Genomic DNA, 17132 nt, shown 5'->3' with positions numbered 1-17132 from the left:
GAGGCTGTTAACTTGAGAGTTGGGGTGAGATTGCGAATGAAGACACTTCATCTCCATAACCTGGGCTAAAATTTCAACTCATGCAATGAAATTCTCTTTCTGGTGATTATAAGGGTTCCATGTGAAATGGAAAGGGGTAACAAAAAATGCCCATACTGTGCCACTACATTTTCAATCTGAATTAAAGAGATATTAGGATTGCTGGCATTCAAACCATTCACCTGAACCTACAGTTGTCGCTACAGCTGGTAGAAACTACTTGTAACAAAGATTGTTATGGATTCAGGTTTGCTGCTGATATCTACTTGGGTTCAGTGGTGGCAGCCATTCCCTTAAGTGGTCTAATCACTTGCTTCATACAGAAGGTGACTCCCACTGCCCTATATCTACTAGCACTGAAGAGAAACCCAGGAGTATAACAATGAAACTCTTTTCTGATCTGGGTGACTCTCCGTGCCTCATGCAAGTGTACTCTTTTGATCTCTCTGCAGGTGGACATTAGGTAAGACAATGTTCGGTTGTATTTGTCAGTTGCTTTATCCCACAGCAGGCAGACATACAGAACACCAAGTATGATAATTGGTTGGTATAATCAGTATAGCTTGTATTCATGTACTACTACAAAAATAAAGAACATATGTACATTAGCCCGCTTCAGTAGATTATCTAATTCAACAACATAATCTCACTGTGCACTAAAAGGGTGATAAGTTTGTGGAACAGATTACTGGCATGGATGGTGGAACAAGAAACTTTAATGGGTTTCAAGAAGGAACTAGAAAGGTTCTTGTCAACAAACAGAATTCAGTTATTACAAATGCACTTCGGTCCACTGAGGATAGGTGCGCTAGATGGACCGAAGGTCTTCTCCTCTCTGAAACTGTTACTGTGAGGTATCTTGTGTACAATAATTTCTGCAAATGGGGAATTCCCTGCCTTTGTCCGTGTGACTGTCACAATTTTCCCCAAAACTGCTCAACGGTTGCCCACATTTTTTTCCTGTGACTAAACACCAATTGGTACTGGTATGCTTTTAAACCATTGAGTATTGGCTAAGGTTTATAATCGTATGTGGCAGATAACAGCTTAAAGAAAGAAAACCCTTGCTAATGGATATCTGCATTTCATCCTAAGTCGCCATCTCCAGACCAAAATGTCCCACTACAACTTTCATGTTTCTGTTAGAACTTTACATTGCTAGCCTCCATCACCAGCGGTCTGCCGTTCTTGATGATTTAATAGCAAATTTTTCTTTGGTGGTTTGTGGTGGTTATACATTGTGGAACATTTCCTCACTTCCTTCCAGGTTCTTTAAGGGGTGGAGGAAGCTCTCGCTTGACCTGTTATTTTTTCCTATGCATGCTTGGCGGCATGTGGATTGGGAACATACGCCCATGTTGAAGATCAACATCTTCCTTAGCGGTGTCACCTAACTGATGGTATCCATGAGATGCAGCTTTCTTCTTTTCACAACAAATCATGGCTCACATGTTTGTGATCAGGATGTCTGGATCACCTAATGAATTGTGTACGATAGGGGCTAAATGGCTCATTGGTGGCTTAAATTTCACAGAAGTCAGATTTCACGTTGCTGCTTGCTAGAAAATGCTGAATTGCTGATACCTCAGAATGTTGGACGACTTGTACAGATGGTCCAATGGAGAGCAACCAACATTCACCACCGTTACTGGTTTAGAGGAGAAGTGACCTTATGCTGCATTTGTCCTTACGGTACTTGACCTGGGTATATTTGACGCAAAAAGACAAAATAATTTTTTTTTAAATGTTAATGTTTGAACTAGCTCCTGGCCAATATTTATCTTCCAACCAACATCACTAAAACAGATTATCTGGTCATTTATCTCATTGCTGTTTGAGGGGCCTTGTTGTGCACAAATTGGCTGCCACATTTCCCTACATTAAAATAGTGACTACACTTCAAAAGCACTTCATTGGTCGTAAAGTGATTTGGGACACCCTGAGGTCCCAAATCACTTTATAAGTACAAGTCTTTCTTTTTTACTTTTCCTTTGGGCTTGCCTTGACCAAATTGAACAAAAAAATTGGACCCAAAAGGTCAGACCTGAGAATATGTTGCAATTTCTGAAACAAAAATGAAACAAAAAGCAATTTACTTATGGCAAACTAGATATTCATTTAAAAATCTTCCTGTTATGTGTTGAGAGAATTAAAACCTCTTTATTCATGGTCACATAATGGCCACTTGGATGCGGGTGACCACTGCCTGTAAAACCCTAACCCTAGCAAGGCAACCACCAGCTGAGTGGAGAAAACTAGAGAGAAAAAAAATGAGCACGAGACTTTTAGTTACACTCCAGCAAGAAATCTGATGTTAAAAATCTTGCTGAAAGCAAGGTATTTATTTTGCAATAAAGAGTACCATTTACAATTTTTTATAATTGTAAAGATCGACTGTTTTTACCAAACAGTTTTCTAAATCAACCTTTTCATTCCCACTTTTCCACGGGTGTATTAGAATTTTGCTCCTTGCTAGATTTGCTGCAGCCAAAGGGGAATTATAAATGTATTAAGTTGGAAATCATCTTGGTAAAACCGTTGGTGTTATTGGCAGGGGGGAAGTGGGTGGTGCAGTTAGTTACAAAACTGCCCTTTCACATTGCACATTGACAGAAGGGTCAAAGTAAGGGGCTGACATTAAAGGAGACTACAGTCCTAATTAGGGAGCAGGAATGACTGGCAGACATGACAGGATTTTACTTCACTTTTGATTTGAAAAGACAGGCTAGATGATCTCACTTTGAGTGACATGACAACCGCTGCTGTATGTTTACAGGGCACATGGGATCCAGGACAACTTTGTGTGGTGATGGCCATTTTAAAAGTGAGAGCTGTGTTTAAATACAGCATTGAATTACTATGCCTGATGATAACTTTTCCTTCAGCTTAAAGCTTGAAACTAGCTTTGCAAACAACAAAAATAATCCACCAAAATAGAGAAATACACAATTGTCCCTGATTATCAGTAAAGTCAGTATAATGGAACTGTGACAAAGGAACGAGTCAAGAAACATTTTCCTCCTCCCTCCCCAAGCAGGACCAGGAGTTAGAGATTAGGTGCAGACTACTTGGAATGGGGGTTCATTCCTCATATTTGGATTTAGCAGAACAAATTATGGGAGCTAAATTGGGCCATGTAGCATCTGTTGTTTTGGCGCTACGTGGCCTCTCGAGGTGCCAAGATGGCATCTTGGCTGCGCACGCGCATTTCCAGCGTGACGTGTGCCGGACGCCATCTTGATATAGGAGTTAGCGCATGCGCAAACACCGAACACCGGCTACATATAAAGTAAGAAGAAAATGGATTCAATCAGTGTGCAACACTGATTTAAAGTGATAGACACCATTTTGGGACTTAACGCTCAACTCAATGCACAATCTTAATCTCGTCCATCTGAACATGCCTTAGAATGCCTGGAGTACCCACCAGACCTATTTAAAGGGACCATGCAGGGTTGACAGGTTAGTGGCTGGATTATTGCTTCTGGCAGCCGAAGAATTTGTAACTGTTTTTGGAGGTCTCCTATACTTGAATACTAGGACATGGGGACATAGCCTAACATTTAGAGCCAGGACGTGCAGAAGTGAATTTGGGAAACGCTTCTACACGCAAAAGGTGGGAGAAGTTTGGAACACTCTTCTGCAAACTGCAGTTGATGCTAGCTCAATTGTGAATTCTAAATCTGAAATTGATAGATTTCTGTGAACCAAGGGTATTATGGGACATGGGGCTAAGGCGGGTATATGGAGTTAGGTCACGGGTTCGCCATGATCTCATTGAATGGCGGAACAGGCTCGAAGGGCTAAATGCCACTGTCACTTGCTGCCTCCTGATATGCGCCACCTTCTCCTGCAAGAAAGCGGGACGTGTGTCTGGGTGATGTGCCTGTCATGGTTGATTAGCTGCCAGTGTGTGTGGCCTGTGAGTTGTGGGTGGGCGGTAACAGTGGTAATGTGTAAGGGTGAGAGGAAGCATCTGATTGGAAGAGTTGAGTACTGATGGAAAGAGTTTGTTGGTAGATGGGTGATGGGGGGTGTAGTGCATGGAGCAGTGGATGTGGTCAGTGGTGTAGTTGGTAGGAAATGCCACTTGACAGTTGACCTCACTCACCTTGACCACTTGTGTCAAAGCATTGAACTTCTTTCTGCACTGCATCCATGTTCGTGGCGCTATGCGCCTGGCATTGACTTTGTCCTCTACTGCCTCCCACTGCCTTTTGGGCATACGTCTGGAAGGCCTATTGCCCTTCCCCCCTCCGCGGATATAGGATGTCCCTCCTTCTGTCCATCTCTTGCATCATCAGAGAACCTAGGTGCACATACTCTCGCAGGCCTGGTACAAACTCAGATCGGCAGATTGGTGAGGTCTGGCATGCAGGTTGGAGGATGTGGGATTTAGTAGTGCGCAACCTTTATTCAATGTTTGAACAGAACTCATCAGTGTGTAAACATAGTGACGGGACCTGCATCTGTGTTTTACGTGTGAGATGTCTGATCGCCGTTCAGACTCTGTGCAGACAGCAAACTGTTATTTTTACCTTTAAGAGATTTTAAGAGACATCGTCCTTTTAAGAGATTGGGGCTCCCCCTGCTGGTGGAAAGTGTGATTTGCATTGAATCGACAAACAAGGTGTGGATTTGAATGCAACTTGGAGGTGAGTACTGAGACAGGACAAAGTTCTCGCAGGGGCCATTGGGCGCGGGTTAACAGCGGATCACGCTACCTACGTCCAATAATAGGTCCTATTGAACTTTATCCCCCATTGTCTTTGATCAAGACATCAAAGACTGACCTGAGATCTAATAAGCCATCTTATTTACTAACAGACATTATAGTCAAGACTTTTAATGAATTCAGACTTGTAATTCCAGCCTTATTGGAATGTGTTCAAGAAAACTGCAGCTCCGCTCGCAATACTAAATATAGTCAAGTCCATTTATATAAAGACTTAATATAAGGAAACCTATACAAGGTCCTAATTGTTGCTTCTTACTTAGTTACTAAAGGTAGCCAATGCAATAATATGAAAGCTTGCTTATAAATAAAGTTTCTTTCCCCATCCAGATTTATTGCATGTAACAAGATTTAGCTACACTGCATAATCTACTGTAGTTTTCTTTTCCACACTGACAATAGTTTAAGTTTAGGCTTTAAGTTCTGGTATATAAACAAACACTAGCTGCAACCTCTGATTTCTACAACTGCAAAATAAATGGGAAAACCCTTTAAAGAAAATATACGCTTGTTTTTTTTAACAGATGGAACAAACGTCTCAGCAAAATCCTGTGAATACCTCATGTCAAGATCAAGATCCTCAAGGATTATAGTTTATTAGACACCGTGCCAAGTTTATAAACTAGGGTAATAAATCTTACTTTATGTTAGAGTAAATGTGTGCTCAGTACCCACAAGCCAGGACACAACATACATAATAGTCAGCCTTGGTCCATTACCATGTGTGAGATTTATGAACAAAATATTTGAGAGAGCTGTTGACCTCATCCAAACATACAGGGCACTTCTGTTAGACAGTACAACTTATTTTTACACATAAACATTGAGAACACAAATGTACAACTCTGACATTCAGTGAAAGTTCAAATAAAAATCGTGGGCACATTCCAATGATTATATTGCATAATTATCTAACATATGTAACACTTCAACTTGTATAAGGACACAGTTATATTTCGAGTACCTGTTTGATAACAGTACCTGCTTAGAATGGTCAAGCAGACCTAAGTTGTACTGCTGGTGCCACACTGTACTATGATTGGGCATGATAATGCACGTGCACGAAGGTCAACTTACCAGCATCTAAATGCTGGTTAACTTTAATGTGAACAAATAGGCAACATGGCAGTCAGATCTACAACATTAAAAGATTTTTAAAATTTTTTAAATGTTTTTAGGTGCAGCTGGTGGGAAGCTCCTGGGTCGAGTTTTATTCCTTCAGGTGTTCTTAGTTAAATTCAGTTTGGATGACTTCACACCAAAATAACACTGGGCAGTTTGCATCAATGTAAAACTAAAACCATTGCGTGTGGATAAAAATTCTTTAGTATAACTAGCCCATAAAGCTAAGAACTTACTGAAGAATCTGATTCTAAGTAATCCTTAGGCGTCTGCTAGTACAGTATTCCATCATTTTCATAATATGTAGCCTTAGGTCTTCAGTGCAATGATAAATATAAACAATTTTAGTCTGTGCATTGCATAGAAAAGCTCGATGGATTAAAAAGCTACTCTGTACAAAGTACAATTATGGGCGAAGAACTGTATTAGCAAGGGTTAAAGAGTTAAGTAGAAAACTAACTACTACGAAGTGAACTTTATGCAGTAAAACAGGACAAAATTGTTCAGGAAGCAGCTTGTTCACGTTTTACTGCACACAGAATATAAGTTAGAGCTTAATCACTCTGTGACAAGAGTAAACAGTCATTTTTCTCTGGATAACATTATGTGATTTTGCCACCAATTTTTCCATACAAAACAGCAGGGTGTGAAACAGATTCCAGTGGAATACTATGCTTATTTTGGCTCATTGCACCACATTTCAATGGTTCTCTAGTGAAGGTTTCTGGTATGCAATCTGGAGCATGTTTTATTTCCATAATTTAAACTAAAGGTTTTAAAAAAATATCATTAATGGTATTTTTCATTCTTAAAATTATTTTGAAAAGTTAAGGATAGTAAAATCTCATTAAAATACAATTTCATATGCTGCAATTCAATATGAATATAAATAATTTAAGATACACTTCAATTATCTCCTGTTCTTAGCATCAGGAGTTTCAATTAAATTGCTATAGTCATTAATCTAACAAGGTTTGTTCTTTCAACCTGGAATTTACTTGAGGAATGACTCAAATGTTCAAGGTGGCTCAACAAACATTAAGCGACTTCTAGCCTGACCAGAAGACCACGATTTGAATCCCAAAGTGATCATTTAAATCCAAATGCATAGATTTGGTGAGTTTTGTTCATTCTCAGCTGGACCACTTGGTAGAGTACTCAAAGCATTCCATCTCACCCCCAAAGGGTGTCGAAAAAATTGCCATTGTCTGGCTCGACCTGACTGAATCAGCTTCATTGATGCTGAAATAGACAGATGGCCATGTAGCTGACACCCATTGTTCAAACGAATGCCCAGGTAACACTAACTACCGTAATAGCTACTAGCAAAACAACATAAAGCCAATTGTTCTTATAAGAATTCTGTTTTAGAATTAAATGTGAAACAAGTAACAACATAGCCACAGCTGAAAATTCAATCAACTACCTTGAAGAAGTACAAGCAGTACTGGCAATGTACTGGAATGGGAATGAGCAGGAAAACAAGTATGGTATTTGAGTTAGAGTTTAAGGTCAGGTGGGAAGTGTCTAATGTGTCTGAAGGTGAATGTATCAAAACTGTATACCATTTATTTTTTATCCATTCAAGCAGATCACTTCTGGTTCAAATAGTGACTCTTATTTTTATTTGACAATTTACTGCTACCTACTGTACATATATACTTACTTCTGCTTTTATCTCCATGCTGTCTTGCCCATAAGTGTCATGATCTACAACCTTGTTTCAACATCAATGGGCAGATTAACAGCACTATTAAAGGGAGACTTGGAGATATTCATGGACCAAACTGATTGCCTTCCTGGCTGAAGGAGATTGTGTAGTGGCCAGCAGCTTGGAAAGGGGGAAATACAATAAATAGTTGAGGAATAGAAAACTATTCTAGATGATGTGCAAAAAAATGTACTGCTACTAGAATTACTGGCTACATGGGAGCTATTTTCTGCTGCTAATTAATGGCATCAGTAGGGGCAACGGACCTTAAAACTGGTGGGAAACCATGAGACAAGCTGAAACTTCCTGCTTTTTCCTTTTGTACCTGACACCATTTTCCATCCAAAAAAGGGAGTGAGATTTGAAATTAAATTGTTTTTGAAAAATCTGCTTCTGCTTCAAGTCTGTTAATGCCTTGTTACTGAGCTTTCAGAAAAAAAGATGTTGGCAGTTTTCTGCTGCAGGAAATTAATCCAGCCAGGTAGGAATTAGATCACCTACTAAGTTGTAGTTATTTCTATGGTGAAGCAGCTAAACTGTTTGGCTGAATATCTGTTCAACTTGGATTTTGCTGCAATTATACTGTTTGCTTGTTGATAGGAGAGGGGTGCTCAGGAGCACAGGCCTCAGGAGAGAATATGAAAAGTTCAATTCCACCAGCATGCATAGCATTCACCGGCACTTCAATCAGCTGACCTGTGTTCTGCCGATGGGCACTTTTCAACAGTTTACTGCTCATCTGTTTAAAGTCCCAGTGCGTTGCTCAGCTGATTATTTCATTCTCCCTCATAAAAAAATAGATTTGCTAATTACTGAAAAATCTGATCCTGAGCAATCTTTAGATGTCTGCTGGCAGTTTTAGTAAATCATTACAAGGACAAAGAAGGCCAGAACTAACCAAGAAATATAATTTGCAATGCAAAGTACACAAATGAATGATACACACAATTTTTAAAACATAAGTTGCAGTTTAATCTTTCTTTCATAATAAAACTTGGAGCTTGATTACACACCGTAGCAAACCCTTTTGTTCTAATACCCTAGCTCTTTAAGTCAGTCTTTCAAAATATGAAAATTGCCACATCAGTGAAATGGACTATAGCAATTTGCTGTTCTGCTTAACTTCCTAGTTTCCTATTCTCCAGAGCTGGATTAACAACCTTGGTCATTACTAATGGCTATTAAGTCACTTGGGGATTATTGCAGGTGAGACCAGATTGGTTTCTGTTCCTAAGGCTAATGAAATTATATTGAACAAATTCACCCTGCTGAAAACTCAAGCAATTAGTATTTCTATTCTTTGACATTAAAATAGAAATAAAAATGGCAAGATTAATACCCTAATTTCTAAAAGCAGAAAACATCCGAATAAAGGTTATTCATATTTCCACTGTATTCAAAAAAGTTATCAGCCACAGCAAATATTGAGTTATATGTGTTACATCGAAACTACAGCACAGAAACAGGCCATTTGGCCGAACTGGTCTTTGCCTACTTACTTCATCTACCCCTATTAGCATACCTTTCTATTCCTTTCTCCCTCGTGTGCTTATCTAGTTTCCCCTTAAATGTATCTATGCTATTTGCCTCAACTACTCCTTGTGGTAGCACGTTCCACATTCTTACCTCTCTTTGGGTAAAGAAGTTTCTCCTGAATTCCCTATTGAATTTATTAGCAAATATTTTATATTTATGACCTCTAGTTTTGGACTCCCCCACAAGTGAAAACATTTTCTCTATGTCCACCCTTTCATTATCTTAAAGATCTCTATCAGGTCACCCCTCAGCCTTCACTTTTCCAGAGAAAAGAGTCCCAGCCTGTTCAGCCTTTCCTGATAAGGATATCCTCTTAGTTTTGGTATCACCCTTGTGAATCTTTTTTGCACCCTCTCCAATGCCTCTACATCTTTTCTATAATATGGAGACTAGAACTGGGCACAGTACTCCAAGTGTGGTCTAATCAAGGTTCTAAACAAGTTTAACATAACTTCTCTGCTTTTCAATTCTATCCCTCTAGAAATTAATGCCGGTGCTGGATTTGCCTTTATTATGGCCTTATTAACCTGTGTCGCTACTTTTAGTGATTCGTGTATTTTTTTTTATTCGTTCACGGGATGTGGGCAGCGCTGGCAAGGCCATCATTTATTGCCCATCCCTAATTGCCCTCGAGAAGGTGGTGGTGAGCTGCCTACTTGAACCGCTGCAGTCCTTGTGACGAAGGTTCTCTCACAGTGCTGTTAGGTAGGGAGTTCCAAGATTTTGACCCAGCGACGATGAAGGAACGGCAATATATTTCCAAGTTGGGATGGTGTGTGACTTGGAAGGGAACGTGCAGGTAGTGTTGTTCCCATGTGCTTGCTGCCCTTGTCCTTCTAGGTGGTAGAGGTCATGGGTTTGGGAGGTGCTGTCGAAGAAGCCTTGGCGAGTTGCTGCAGTGCATCCTGTAGACGGTACACACTGCAGCCACGTTGCTCCGGTGGTGAAGGGAGTGAATGTTTAGGGTAGTGAATGGTTTGCCAATCAAGCTGGCTGCTTTGTCCTGGATGATGTTGAGCTTCTTGAGTGTTGTTGGAGCTGCACTCACCAGGCAAGTGGACAGTATTCCATCACACTCCTGACTTGTGCCTTGTAGATGGTGGAAAGGCTTTGGGGAGTCAGGAGGTGAGTCACTCACCACAGAATACCCAGCCTCTGACTTGCTCTTGTAGCCACAGTATTTATGTGGCTGATGCAGTTAAGTTTCTGGTCCATGGTGATCCCCAGGATGTATCTGTACCCCTAGATCCCCTTGCTCCTCTATCCCATTCAGACTCTTATTATTCAAGCAGTATGTGGCCTCCTTATCCTTCCTACCAAAGTGCGCCACTTCACACTTACCTATATTGAAATTCATTTGCCAATTATACGCCCATTCTGTAAGTTTATTAATGTCCTCTTGCATTTTGACGCATTCTTCCACAATCACACAGTAAATGATTCAGTGTGAGAGCGAGGATAGCTAGACTTTGTTAACTATAAGTTTGTTTCAATCTATACATATCATATGAAAGGGAAAGTTTGGAAAGAATTTCTGATGCCAAATTAAAGAAGATTGAGTAATGAAAGTGGTTATTTTAAAAGTGGTCTTCATTAAAAAGAAAAAAGAGTCCTGAACAATCAAATCCATGTTACTTTAAATCTTTGGCAATTTGCTTTATTCCCAAATCACTTAGGTTCTCTCCAAAGAAGCAATATTGCATCTATTTCTTGCAGACTCTAAAGGATTTTGAGCAGAATTAAATGTGACAGTATGTATGATGGATCTGAACGATTACAGTTTCTAAGACACTTAATTGCTCTATTAGATTATATCGCATTTTAGTCTATAGATCACATATGTATCACATTTGAAACCCTTTCAAACTTTTGAAAATCATCAGTTTGTTTGTTTGCTGTCAGCAACTTATGAAAAATGAAAACTGGTGAAAACATTCACAATAAACCTTTTTCAGTTCAGCTTGTCTAATGATAAGTTGTAAGGCCAGAGAACAAGGGGTGCGGGTCAGGGAGCAGGCGATCTAAAACTGACCATGCTTTATGGGGCTTATCACAATGGGCTGTTTGATAGAAACTGCAGCCCCCATGTAACCATTTTAGCCTGAACACGAAGCAGACAGTTTTCTTTGATTTAGCTAAAACGAATAAATTTCAGCTGAAATTGAAACACATATGATACCTCGCCAGATGCAACATGTAGCAATTTAACAAATAGTTTCTTTGATATTCTTCACTATGCCAACAGTGCCCAGTATTTGGTCTTTTTGAGAATGTTGCTAGGGAATGGGTAACAGTATATTTTTTTTTAAGTGTTCTGGTGAATGGAATACAAAATAAATATAATTACTCAATGCCTGTAATAATAGAATAATCAGCATAATTTCTGTATCGTGACAATCTTTACTATGATGTAAATTGCTAATAATTTTAAAAGGAAAATGAAACTATTTCTTTTTGCTATCCAAACCCTTATTTTAGGGCGGAACTTGAAAAACTGGCAGACAAATCTAGTAAAATGTTACAATATTTCACCACTGCTGATCGGGGAGCCTTTGTTCATTATACTTTTTGGTTATATAAGTTACACATGAAATATTTAATTTAGTTTATACTCACTTCAAGCTCAAGACTAAAATAATTTATGAATTGATGTGTGACATTTCAAGGGAAAGTTTTAAATCCTTTTATTTGCCAGAGGCCTTGAATTTTTACAGGCAAAACTGTTTCCATTGTGTTAGAGCTGGTGTGTAACTTCTTTTCTTCCCTCTTCCTGCCCATTCCATTCCACAGCAGGATGTGGTTACAAAATAGACTTAAATAAGAATACTGTATGCAAAAATATCTGACTTTTTGGAATATTTGTGATTCTTTCCATACAATGCAAAATTCCTGTAAGAGTTTTTCCACTGTGCTAATGTAACGTTTCCCTGGTTGAAATAATACACAGACTAGCCGTAAAAATTCAGTTATGCAAAAAAATTAGTTGCATTTTTTTTCCATTTACACTGTAAAGGTGAAAATGCTTTTATAGAAACTTTCCTACCTGTGGTCACCCCATTGACCTTGCCATCTCACCTGGCCTCTCGATTTCCATCAAAGCCATCTCTGATCACTTCCTTGTACCCCTCACTACTCACATCCCCATTTCCTTCTGCATCCGCCCCTGGAAATAACTCTACCTCCAAGCCACTCACAACAGCATTTTCAAACTCCCAACTGTCTAGCCTTTAGCCCTCTATTCACCACAATACTTCTACACTTATCGATCTGCTCAATCACATCCTCACATCCGCCTTTAATGCACTTGTCCCCAGTAAAACCTTTATTCTCTCCCGCACTGGACCCTCCCCCTGGTACAGCCCCCATCTTAACTCCCTTATATTCAAGGGACACAGATTTGAATATTTATGGTGCACAACTGGTTTAGCCATTTATCACCAGATCTGGCTGGATCACATCAAGCACCATCTCCTCTGCCAAAACTGCTCACTACTCCAGGATCATCCTGGAATGCGAAGATAATCCCAGCATCTTTTCAACACTACCAAACATCTCCTTAAACCCATCTCCCCTGTCCCCTTCCCCCTCACCTTCAACAATAAATGTGAGGAGCTCATGGACTTCTTTGTCACTAAGACTGAGGCCATCTGTTCAGCTGCATCCCTCCCTTCCCCTTGCCCACTAAACCAAGCTTCCCCCAAGGTTCCCCTTTGCCCTAGCTCTGAACTTGCATCTTTCTCTAGTTCCTCTCGTATCTCTACTTATGCCCTCTCCGAGCTCATCTTCTCCATAATGCTCAACTGTCGACCCTATTCTCACTAAATTGATGATCACCCAACTTCCCTTCCTGGCCCCCATGTTAGCTGATATTGTAAATGGTTCCCCCTCCGTTTCATATCTCCCATCATCAACCCGCTCATCAAAAAATCCACTTAACCCTCTGTCTTACCTCCCTTTCCTCTTCAAAGTCTTTGAACGTGTCGGTGCCTCCCAAATACCTAACCATCTTTCCCGCAACTTGCTGTTCGAACCTCTCCAATCAGGTTTCCTCTGTGACTGTGACCACGATGCACTATCCCTCCTCATCCTTCTCGACCTGTCTGTCGCCTTTGACATGTTGACCACATCATCCTCCTCCAAAGCCTCTCCTCTGTTGTCCAGCTGAGTGGGAATGTCCTCGCCTGCTTCCATTCTTACCTATTCAGTCATAGCCAGAGAATCACCTGCAATAGTTTCTCTTCCCGCCCCCGCACCATTACCTTTGGACTCCCTCAAAGATCTATTTTCAGACGCCTCCTATCTCTCATCTACATGCTGCCCCAAAACATGACATCGGGTTCCACATGCATGCTGACGACACTTGGCTCGACCTCACCACTACCTCTCTCGACCTTTGCATTACCTCAGTATTGTCAGACTGCTTGTCCAACATCCAGTTGTGGATGAGCCAAATGTTCCTCCAATTAAACATTGGGAAGACCAAAGCCATTATCTTCAGTCCCTGCCACAAAACCTGTTCCCTCACCACCGATTCTATTCCCCTCCCTGGCCACTCTTTCAGGCTGAACCAAACGGTTTGCAATTTCAGCATCCTATTTGGCCCTGCTCTGAGCTCCTGACCCCATATCCTCTCCCAACACAAAGACACCTACTTCCACCTCTGTAGCATCATCAGTCTCCGCCCCGTCTCAGCGTATCTATTGCTGAAACCCTCATTCCACGTCTTTGTCACCTCCAGACTTGACTATTCTAATGCTCTCCTGGCGGGTCTCCCATCTACCACCCTCCTTAAACTTGAGCTCATCCAAAATTCTGTTGCCTGTATCCTAACTCACACCAAATCCTACTCACCCAACACCTCTGTGCTTGCTGACCTACATTAGGCCCCTGTCCACCAAAGGCTTGATTTTGAAATTCGCATCCTCCTCTACAAATCCCTCCAGGGTTTCATCCCACCAACCCTCCAGGAACTCTGCGTTCCTCCAACTCTGGCTTCTTGTGCGTCCCCCAGTCCCTTCACTCCACCACTGGCAGCTATGCCTCAATGGGCAAATAGGCCATAGGCTCAGGAATTCCCCCTCTATACCGCTCCGCCTCCTTTAAGACCCATCTTAAAATCTACTACCTCTTTAACTAAGCTTTTAATCACCCATCCTAATATCTCCTCCTTTGGTTTGGTGTCAATTTTTGTTTGATTGTGTTTCTATGAAGCGATTTGGGATTTTTCCCACGTTAAAGGAGCTATATAAATGCAAGTTGTTGACAATTTCCAACACTACTTAAAAAAAAATTGTAGTTGGGCAATAAACTTGGAGCACACCATCATACACAACCACGTATGAACTGCATGTATAATCTCAATTGCTGGATAGACTAACTTATTATAAAGGATGCATAGCAGCAACTGTGTTCAACAATTCTTTAAATGATTGCAGACCAAGTTTATGAGCAGTTGCTCTGTGCTTGTATCAAACAATTCACTTCTGCAATTCACTCTCATGGTCCAGCAATCCTAGCATCTTTTTTGAGAATGAAGGAAATTGACCACTTCTGTTGATGGCAGGAACCATTAGGACATCCTCAGTTTCTGGCAGACTGGTCAAAAAAGTAAAAGCCCATGGGATCCAAGGGAAAGTGGCTAGTTGGATCCAAAATTGGCTAAGTGGCAGGAAGCAAAGGGTAATGATTAGTGCTTTTGCAACTGGAAGGCTGTTTCTAGTGGGGTCCCGCAAGGCTCAGTACAAGGTCCCTTGCTTTTTGTGGTACATATTAATGATTTGGACTTGAATGGGGCGGGGGGGGGGGCTTCATCAAGAAATTTGCAGATGATACAAAAATTGGCCATGTGGTTGATAGTGAGGAGGAAAGCTGTAGACTGTAGGAAGATATCAATGGACTGGTCAGGTGGGCAGAAAGGTGGCAAATGGAATTTAATCCAGAGAAGTGTGAGGTAATGCATTTGGGGAGGGCAAACAAAGCAAGGTAATATACAATAAATGGGAGGATACTGAGAGGTGTAGAGGAACAAAGGGACCTTGGAGTGCATGTCCACAGATCCCTGAAGGTAGCAAGACAGGTAGATAAGGTGGTTAAAAAGGCTTACGGGATACTTATATTCTATGCCTCGGCTAATAAATGAAAGAGCAGGGAGGTTATGCTAGAACGGTATAAAACACTAGTTAGGCCACAGCTTGAGTACTGCGTACAGTCCTGGTCACATTACAGGAAACGTGATTGCACTAGAGGGTACAGAAGAGATTTACGAGGATGTTGCCAGGGCTGGAGAATTTTAGCTATGAGAAAAGATGGGATAGGCTGGGGTTGTTTTCTTTGGAACAAAGGAGGCTGAGGGGAGATTTAATTGAGGTATATAAAATTATGTTGGGACTAGATAAGAGTGGATAGGGAGGACTTATTTCCCTTAGCAGAGGCTTATTTCACTGACCAGGGGGCATAGATTTAAAGTAATTGGTAGAAGGATTAGAGGGGAGCAGAGGAGAATTTTTTTCACCCAGAGGGTGGTGTGGGTCTGGAATTTATTGCCTGAAAGGGTGGTAGAGGCAGAAACCCTCAACTCATTTAAAAAGTACTTGGGTGTGCACTTGAAGTGCAGTAATCTACAGGGCTACGGACCAAGTGCTGCAAAGTAGGATTAAGCTGGATAGCTTTTATTCGGCGAGCACGGACAAGATGGGCCGAATGGCCTCCTTCTGTGCCGTAAATTTCTATGATTCTATTTCTATTATTCTATTCTTATTTTGCTTTGGTCATTGAACCTCCTCCAAAATCTGTTCAGATACTTTAATGTCCAGTGCCCACAATAATCAAATCTGACATTTATTGCGAAGCATTAAAATAAACGACGTCACGGTAACCGACTGGGACATCTTTTTCCATCTTGAGCACTGCAGTGAGTCACTCTGGCTCAGTGTTCTTTAAGGCCACTATCCATCATCATTAATTTCAACAGATAATTTTCTATCAAAATGCACCACCTCACACTTGAGTCTAAATGGGGTAGAGGAACAAAGGTATCGAGGGGTGCAGATACACAAATCACAAAGTAGCAAGGCAAGTTAATAAGGCCATTAAAAAGCAAAGCACTGGGATTCATTTCTAGAGGGACAGAATTGAAAAACAGAGAAGTTATGTTAAACTTTGTATAGAACTTTGGTTAGACCACACTTGGAGTACAGTGCACAGTTCTGGTCTTCATACTATGGAAAGGATATGGAGGCATTGGCGAGGGTGCAAAAAAGATTCACAGGGATGATACTAGAACTGAGTGGATATACTTTTCAGAAAAGGCTCAACAGGCTGGGGCTCTTTTCTCTAGAAAAGGAGGCTGAGGGGTGACCTGATAGAGGTCTTTAACATAATGAAAGGGTGTGATAGGGTAGACGTAGAGGAGATGTTTCTACTTGTGCGGGAGGCCAAAACTAGGGGCCATAAATATAAGAGTCGCCAATAAATCCAATAGGGAATTCAGAAGAAACTTCTTTACCTAGACAGCAGTAAGAACGTGGAACGCGCTACCACAAGTTGCGTCAAATAGCTTAGATACATTTAAGGGGAAGCTAGATAACCGCATGAGGGAGAAAGGAATAGGTGGCTATGCTGATAGGGTTAGGTGATGAGGAGTGGGAGGAGGCTCATGTGGAGCATTAACACCGGGATGGACCAGTTGGGCCAAATGGCCTGTTTTTGTGCTATACATTCTATGTAATTTAAGAAATGATATGCCCGGTGAAAAGATTGGGGTTGGAGGAGAAACTGGTGACTGATAAATTAGTTCAAGCAGTGTAACTTCACAGTAACCCCTGAGTTTTAAAATAAATTAACACAATCCATGAAATTTTATTGTGATGCATTGAAACTGTTTCCACTGGCAAGAGTCAGTAACCAGAGAACACAGATTTAAGATAACTGGCAAAAAAAAGCCAGGGAAGAGAGGAAGGGAAATATTTTAACTCAGCAAGTTAACAATCT

This window comes from Heptranchias perlo, chromosome 2, assembly GCF_035084215.1.
Source record: "Heptranchias perlo isolate sHepPer1 chromosome 2, sHepPer1.hap1, whole genome shotgun sequence".
NCBI lineage: Eukaryota > Metazoa > Chordata > Chondrichthyes > Hexanchiformes > Hexanchidae > Heptranchias > Heptranchias perlo.
The sequence above is the reverse complement of the archived record's forward strand: the minus strand, read 5'-3'. Positions refer to the sequence as shown.